The sequence below is a fragment of the Aotus nancymaae genome, unplaced genomic scaffold (genome assembly GCF_030222135.1).
Source record: "Aotus nancymaae isolate 86718 unplaced genomic scaffold, 86718_ANA_hifiasm-v0.15.2.pri h1tg000088l, whole genome shotgun sequence".
Taxonomy (NCBI): domain Eukaryota; kingdom Metazoa; phylum Chordata; class Mammalia; order Primates; family Aotidae; genus Aotus; species Aotus nancymaae.
In genome coordinates this window covers 2,761,778-2,770,085 of record NW_026988503.1, presented here as the reverse complement: position 1 = coordinate 2,770,085, position 8,308 = coordinate 2,761,778, and the positions used below count along the sequence as shown (strand labels likewise).

The window sequence follows — 8,308 nt, the reverse complement described above, 5'->3', positions numbered from 1 at the left end:
TAACATATATGTGATTTCTGGGTCTTTTCTCATTGATTTTTTTTCTTTACTCTGTGTCATATTTTCTTGCTTCTTTGAACATATCATACTTTATTTATTGAATGCCAGATATTATGTTTATAATTTCTTTGGCACCACATATTTTTGTATTAATATTGTTTTGAAACTCAGTTAAGCTACTTAAAGTCAATTTAGTCATTTTTAGATGGGGTTTTCAGAGGAAGATAGCCAACTAGCTGCAGCCAGGAGGAACATCTGCCACTGAGGGACTGTGACACTGGCAAGAGTGGTACACTCTGAGCAGATCTATGGAGGGAAGGCATTGAGAATGGATGCAAGGAGAACACAGATGTTGGGCTGAAGAACAAGGAAGCTGGGAACCCTGCACATGTCTGCCACTCACTAGAACTCATTCCTGGCCTCAACAACTCCTGGAGAAGACATGGGTTAAGCAGGTGAGGAGTGACCTGCTTTCAACACAGACCTCTGAAATCTTATCAGCAGGAGACTCCACAACTCCCATGGACACTTGAGCTGGGAGTGAGAGCTGCTCAGAGATTTAGAGAAGTAGTAGGGGCAGGACGCCAGCCTGTGTGAAGCCCAGAGTATTTGGTATGGGAACATCTGCAGTGGAGCATGGCCACGGATACCCATCCCCAAAGGCTCACTTTGGTCCCCTAGAAGACTTTAGACTTAGAGGAACTCTCAGACCTGAACACAGCAAAGTGACTTGCCCATGAGACAAGACCAGTCCAACCTGGACAACACTCTGTCTGCTGCCCTCTTCTGAAGCCTCAGACTAGCCACATCTGCTTGCAATGTAGCCCTGCATACACAACCAGAGGACCTACATCATAGTTCCTGTGCTGGCAAGCCATGCCTGCCCATGAGAGAGCTCCAGCAGAGTGGTCCCACTGACACACACCAACCCACAAGACTCTCCCTCTACCAAAGCCTCCCTGCACAACTTGGTCACATGCATTCAGCCATGGCCGCCCACCCATTGCTTTGCCAGCATGCATGCATGTGAACAATATTGCCTCCCCTTGCACAACAGCACATGGGTGCACATGCACCCCACTGTACCACTGCTGTCGGTTGATATGACTTCACCCCCCAACCACCTGCTGCCAGTGTGAACACATGCACAGAGACCAGCAGCCCCACGTTGCCACCTCCAATAGTGTAAACATCCACACAGAATCCACAAGTCCTGTGCCCACCAGCACTCTACCCCCATCAACAACACGGCTGCCAATGAGAACATGTGTATGGACACCACTGGCCCTGCACCACCACCACTAAAGCAAACACACATGGAGGCTGCCAGCCCTATGCCCGCCAGCACCTCACTCCAGCCAATGAGCAGATGCTACTGATGCTGGCACATGCAGGTGAGCACACACCCCACTGCCATCACCTGATGAAGCACTCTGGCTGTCACCACCTATTGGAGTGTTGTGGCCAACAGTCAAGGAATACCTCAGCACCTCCAGCACGGCAGGTTCCTAACATTGAGGTGCCAGAGAGCAAAGCCAGAGACCCAAAACCAACCGCCCAAAGTTAGAACATGCAGCCTCAGAGTCCTGAGCTGAGCCTTGGCTCCCTAAAATCTTCCCCAAAAAAAAAGCCAGTTAACTGAACCCATCTTTTATCACAATCCACTCCCCAAGGACATGGAGGAAGATAAAAACAAACAAAAAACAATCCAAAGTATAGCAACATAAAAGATTAAAGGAATATCTGCCCACAAAGATAAGAGCGAGCCAGCACAAGAACTCTAGCAACTCAAAAAGTCAGTGTCTTTTTACCTCCAAATGACCGTGGTAGTTCTCCAGAAATAGTTCTTAGCCAGGCTGAAATTGCTGTAATGACAAAAATATAATTCAGAATATGGATAGGAACAAAGATCATTGAGATTCAGGTAAAAGTCAAAACCCCAATGTAAGAATTCTAAGGAATACAATAAAATGACAAACCTCCAAAAAATGATAGTTTGCAAGAAACATGCAACCTCCGAAGAGTGAACCAATCATGGGTCAGTCTTGGTAGGCTGTATGTGTTTCAGAATTTATCCATTAGTTTTTCACTATTTAAGAATGATATCTGCTAATGTGAAGTAAAAATATATTGAATATTTGTTTTTCTATTTTTATTTATTTTTTACTTAAAGTTTTTATTAGAAATACCTACTGGATTTTTGAAATAACTTTTAAGCAGTATACTTTATTTTTTGAAATCTGATAATGTGTTTGTATTATTAACTACTGTTTTTGGCAGTATGGGAGACTGAATCATCCTTCTGGTTTAAACAATACAATTTTTTATGAAGCTAAACAATTTTGCATGTATTACTAGACTGATACATAACAAAAATATTAGAAAGCCTGTGAAATAATTAGCTGCACATTGTTTTTCTTGAGATTGTCTAAAAAATATAAATTTCAGCTTTTGCTTTCTGATTCACAGAGTACTAGGAAGAGGGGCTACTGCTTAGCATCTGCTTCAGTGGTGTAATCTCATAGGAAATGACTACAAATATTAGAATTGTAAGAGGGTATACCAGAAATCAAACTCAATACACAGAAAGGGACACAGAGATGCTTGTTTCTCTCTACTTTAATTTGGTTAGAGAGAAAATAAAATCATTCCTAAGAGTTCATAACCATAGCAAGACATCACATATGTTTGTAGTCCAAATCCATGCTGTGTGGTCCACAAAGATTCAAGCAGAGAATTTAATTTAGTTTAATGTACTCTCATATTAGTCATGCCTCAGGCAAATTGCTGAAGCAGAAGTCAATATTCTCATGAGAAAAGCAACTCCATTCTCTGGTCTTGAAGAGATATAAAGCCCAGTGGAATGTAAAGAATGCACAATCAAAAATCTCTTAGTGCAAGAAGAAACATCACATTATGTACAAATAAGAACCACTAAAAGTAACAGATGTAGACTTTAAACAATAAAACAATTATTGGATTTTAAAGTTAAAATAAATATGTGTTATATATTTAAAGAAATAATATTGAAACCAAAACTGTTAGCAGCACATAAGAATAATGTTAAAAAAATAAAGGAGGTTTGGGAAGAACCAAATATATGTAGCACTGACTAACTCTAAATTATTGTTTGAGATCCAAAGAAAGCCAGGTTATCCTATAATGTTGCTGAGATATGAAGGAGTTGTTGCCCTCTAATGTATGCCTCAATTTCTTAGTAAAAGAAGTAGTTTTTCGACCTTGATATGGTGCACAGTTGGGGAGGAAGTGGGTAAGTATGTCACATGTAGGCTAGCAATGCATAAAAGTTTCAGTCAATCAAACAAATAAGCTGTTAGAGGCAACATCAGCTACACAAGATAATACATTAAACAGAAAACATTGATAAATGCACATATATCAATGAATTTGCTTATTTTATTGTTGTATTTCACCCTCTTCATTTTAACACCCTTAGAGTCCATCACTACACATGCTGCCCCGGTATTTGGTAATATATATTACCAGGGTGATATGGTTTGGCTGTGTCCCCACCAAAATCTCAACTTGAATTTTAGCTGCCAGAATTCCCATGGGACCCAATGGGAGGTAAATGAATCATGGGGGCTGGTGCTTCCTGTGCTATTCTTGAGATACTGAATAAGTCTCAGGAGATCTGATGGGTTTATCAGGAGTTTCAACTTTGCTTTTTCCTGATTTTCTCTTGCTACCTCCATGTAAGAAGTGCCTTTCACCTCGTGCCATAATTCTGAGTCCTCTCCAGTCACGCAGAACTGTAAGTCCAATTAAGTCTCTTTTTCTTCCCAGTCTTAGGTATGTTTTTATCAGTAGCATGAAAATGAACTAATACAGTAAATTGGTACTGGTAGAGTGGGGTGTTGCTGAAAAGATTCCTGAAAATGTGTAAGTGACTTTGGAACTGGGTAACAGGCAGAGGTTGGAACAGTTTGGAGGACTCAAAAGAAGAGAGGAAAAGAGGGAAAGTTTGGAAACTCCCAGAGATTGTTGAATGCCTTTGACAAAAATGCCGATAGTGGTATGAACAAGGTCCAGGCTGAGCTGATCTCAGAGGGCGATGAGGAACTTGGGAACATTAGCAAAAGTGACTCTTGATATGTTTTAGCAAAGAGACTGGTTGCATTTTGCCTCTGCCCTAGAGATTTGTGAAACTTTGAACTTGTTAGAGATGATTTAGGGTATCTGGCTGAAGAAATTTCTAAGCAGCAAAGCATTCAAAAGGTGACTTGGGCACTGTTAAAATTATTCTACTTTAAAGGGGAAAGAGAGCAGAAAAGTTCAGAAAATTTACAGCCTGACAATGTGGTAGAAAAGAAAAATCAATTTTTTGAGGAGAAATTCAAGCTGGTTGCAGAAATTTGCATAAGTAACAAGGAGTCAAATGTTAATCACCAAGACAATGGGGAAAATAATCTCCAGAGGATGTCATAGGTCTTCATGGCTGCCCCTCCCATCACATACACCAGAAGCCTAAAAGAAAAAGATAGTTCCATGGGCCGGGCCAATGGTTCCCATGCTGTGTGCAGCTTAGGTACTTGGTGCCCTGTGTCCCAGCCATTCCAGCTATTGTTTAAAAGGGCTAAGGTACAGCTCGGCCCATGGTGTCGGAGAGTGCAAGCTCCAATCCTTGGCAGCTTCCATGTGGTGTTGAGCCTATGGATGCACAGAAGTCAAGGAATGAGGTTTGGGAACCTCCGCCTAGATTTCAGAAGATGTATGGAAATGCCTGAATGCCCAAGCAAAAGTTTGCTGCAACATTGTGCCCTCATGGAGAACCTCTGCTGGGGCAGTATAGAAGGGAAATGTAGGGTTAGAACTCCCACACACAGTCCCTACTGGGACACCACCTGGTGGAGTTGTGGGCAGAGGGCCATGGTCTTCCAAACCCCAGAATGGTAGATCCACGGACAGCTTGCACTGTGCATCTGGGAAAGTCATAGACAACACCAGCCTGTGAAAGCAGGAGAGGGGGCGATACCCTACAAAGCCACAGGGAAGAGCTGCCCAAGACTATGGGAACCCACCTCTTGCATCAGTGTGACTTGGATGTGAGACTCCTGGAGTCAAAGGTGATCATTTTAGAGCTTTAAAATTTGACTGCCCTGCTGGATTTCAGACTTGTATGGAGCCTGTAGCCCCTTTGTTTTGGGCAATTTCTCCCACTTGGAATGGCTGTATTTACCAAATACCTGTACCCCAATTGTATGTAGTAAGTAACTGGCTTGCTTTTAGGCTCATAGGTGGAAGGGACTTGCCTTATCTCAGATAAGACTTTGGATTTTTGAGTTAATGTTGAAAAGAATTAAGACTTTGGGGGGCTGTTGGGCAGGCATGATTAGTTTTGAAATGTGAGGCCATGATTTGGAGGGGCCATGGGCAGAATTATATGGTTTGGCTGTGTCCCCACCCAAATCTCAACTTGAATTGTATCTCCCAGAATTTCCACATATTGTGGGAGAGACCCAGAGGAGGTAATTGAATCATGGGGGCTGGTCTTTCCTGTGCTATCCTCATGATGTTGAATAAGTCTCACAAGATCTTACGGGTTTATCAGGGGTTTCTGCTTTTGTTTCTTCCTTGTTTTCTCTTGCTGCCACCATTTAAGTAGTGCCTTTCACCTCCCACCATGATTCTGAGACCTCCCAGCCATGTGGAACCATAAGTCCAGTTAAACCTCTTTTTCTTCCCAGTCTCAGGTATTTTTTTTTCAGCAGCATGAACATGAAATAATACACAGGGTTCTGAAATTATTTTGTTTAGAAGTTCTTTCTTTCTCATACTGTATACCTGACTCTTGAACCACACTTAGATTTGACCCTAGTTATATTCTACTAGGAATAGAGGGTATTTGTGGTAGGTCCTGAGAAGAAAGAGCACTTATTTTCATGATACATGCACTAATTGAGAATATCACAGGTTTTCAAGCTGAGAAAGTCTAGTTGTTTTGGACATAGAAAGGAAAACTACTTTTACTAGTAAAAAAAATCTCAGAAATACTTGAGTGTTCAAGATTACCAGTTTCTTCTTGATCCAGGCTGATGTACGCATTTCATAATTCACAATTCACTTTTTCCCAAGTAATGACCTAACTTTTGCATGAAAATCAAAAAGGCTATGAATGTAATTATCATTTTAATTTGACAGCTCACACAATTAAATATTGTTTACTTTTTTGGCAATATCAAATCTGTAGATTCAGAAAACAAGAGATTATTTTAGAGCTGTCTTGGGAATTGTTTCTTTCTCAGACTATGACTTGAGATGAAAGTTAAAGACATGAGATTGTCATTTCCTTTTTTTTTAACCCTCAAGTACACTCAAATAATGTAACCCACATCGGGGTCTTTATAGTCACAATCACTCTCACATTGATCAAGTTTCAGAAGCCAGTTGAGTTCCCAAGGTCAGTGCTTCAATTGGCACTTCATCAAAATCAACCACAGGTGATTGCAAGCTTACTTGTGATGCCACTGCATGCTACAGTTTACTTGTGTTCCGTTTCTAATTGGCATGTAACTCAGAATTTCAGTCAAGCTCAAAAGGCAAAAACAAACCATGTCAAAATTTCCTTTGTTGGATTCTTCTCCTGGGACCACTTCTGATACAAATTCTTCAGTAGTCTGAGTCAAATCAGGAGATATAAACCACACAGTAAGTTAAATAGGTTGAAGTTTAATACAAATAAATATGACTAAAGTAACTGTAAAATATAAGAAAACTATATATATTATCCTAGAGCAGAGAGAGAGGACTCAAGAAATGACATACATGGAATAGGTTCAACCTTCACTGGGGAAGTTGTGGTGTAGCCACTGGATAGCAGAGAATATTGATTGGTGAACTAGGCCAGAGCTGGTCTGAAGATGCTAAGAAACCATCTGGAGTCCACTTTATGTGGGGGCTTCCTGAAGGAATCTGGACAGCCTGCTGTTTCTGATTTTCATATCAAGAGGGCAGAGACAGGTAATTGCTAGACTGGTGCTGGGCTGCAAGGGCAGAGAGAACAGATTCTGAGGCTGTGATCAGGTGCCACTAGATATTCTCACACCCATACTCATCACCCTATCCCACACTAGAAAATGCAAAAAGTTCCTTACTCTATATATAATGTCTCTAATCAGTCCTCTAATCAGAAAGTTTAACATTGCATTCATTTTAAATGAGAAATACTTAAAGGATTGTTATTATTTACTTAGATAAATAATATATCGTATGTACATATATTAAAGCAGGCATTTGACGTTGAGAGGCAATGATTTGATAACTGACACACATAATGTTTGGTAAAATCTTATCTGAGTTTAAAAGATTGTTATAGTTACTATCACTTTAATATTCTTTTATCAGAATGATACAGAAATATTTATGTTCATCCAAAACTATAGACTCAAAAACATATGGGACACAGAACTATACTATATTTAGCAATTGACAAATATATCATGTAAGTACAATACTTTAATAATATTCCTCAAAAACTAGTATGTAAAACACACAAAATGTGTAAAAATCTAGACTTTAATCACTTAATTAACATATTTAATCTAAGAGCTATACAACCAAATATGGAAATAAATTCTTTAGACAAAAACATGGATATTTTCCAAATATTGGTATTTTCATTTTTCAATTCTCAACTCTATTTAGGAACACCATTTTTTAGGCTTTCCACTCACAAACTCAATCTATTTTTTGAGATGTTGATAACAGTTTATTGATTTTTTTACAACACTTGATAGTTCTCCATGGTATTAAAAAGAACACATCTCACATTTAAGAATTTTATGAGAGTCCTTATAGCATCTTATCAGGCAGGCCTCAAGTGAGTAGTAGTATCCACAACAGGAAGCTTCCAAGAAGCTATAAAGCAGGCAGGCCTAAGCTTTCCATCCCTGTGTCTTTCACATATATTAGAACTGCAAGTTTCTGTGACTGATTTTACATCTTATTGGAGTCTCTGGCAATTAACCTCTCTTGAAATTCTCTTGACTTCTGGTTTCCAAACTAGAAGTTTTTGTCCAGCCCTTGAATAATATACACAATTTGAGGAAAAATTACTGATTTGTTACAGGGCCCTAGTGGAGATAGATGATTTGCCCAGACGTAGCTACCTTGCTAGAGTTTTCTCTGAACTAAGATATTCAAGGTAATATAAATTCCAGAAAGTTCTATTATAAAATGAAATAATAGTGCAATCACAAGCCTAGCCGGGCCTTTGAGGTCTTAGCTAGCTACAAAAGCATTATCATTTTTGGATAGAGAAACGAGTTCCTGATATCAATCATGGATG

General features: G+C 39.7%; 1 long non-coding RNA gene across 1 annotated transcript in view; it reads right to left on the bottom strand.

Annotated features, from left to right (window-relative positions):
- Positions 1-3,030: 3,030 nt before the first annotated feature.
- Positions 3,031-8,308, bottom strand: part of LOC135271614 (uncharacterized) — a 168,536-nt gene continuing 163,258 nt past the window's right edge. The window contains exon 4 of the long non-coding RNA XR_010339731.1: positions 3,031-7,004. This is a non-coding gene — a long non-coding RNA (uncharacterized LOC135271614). The remainder of the gene's footprint in view (positions 7,005-8,308) is intronic.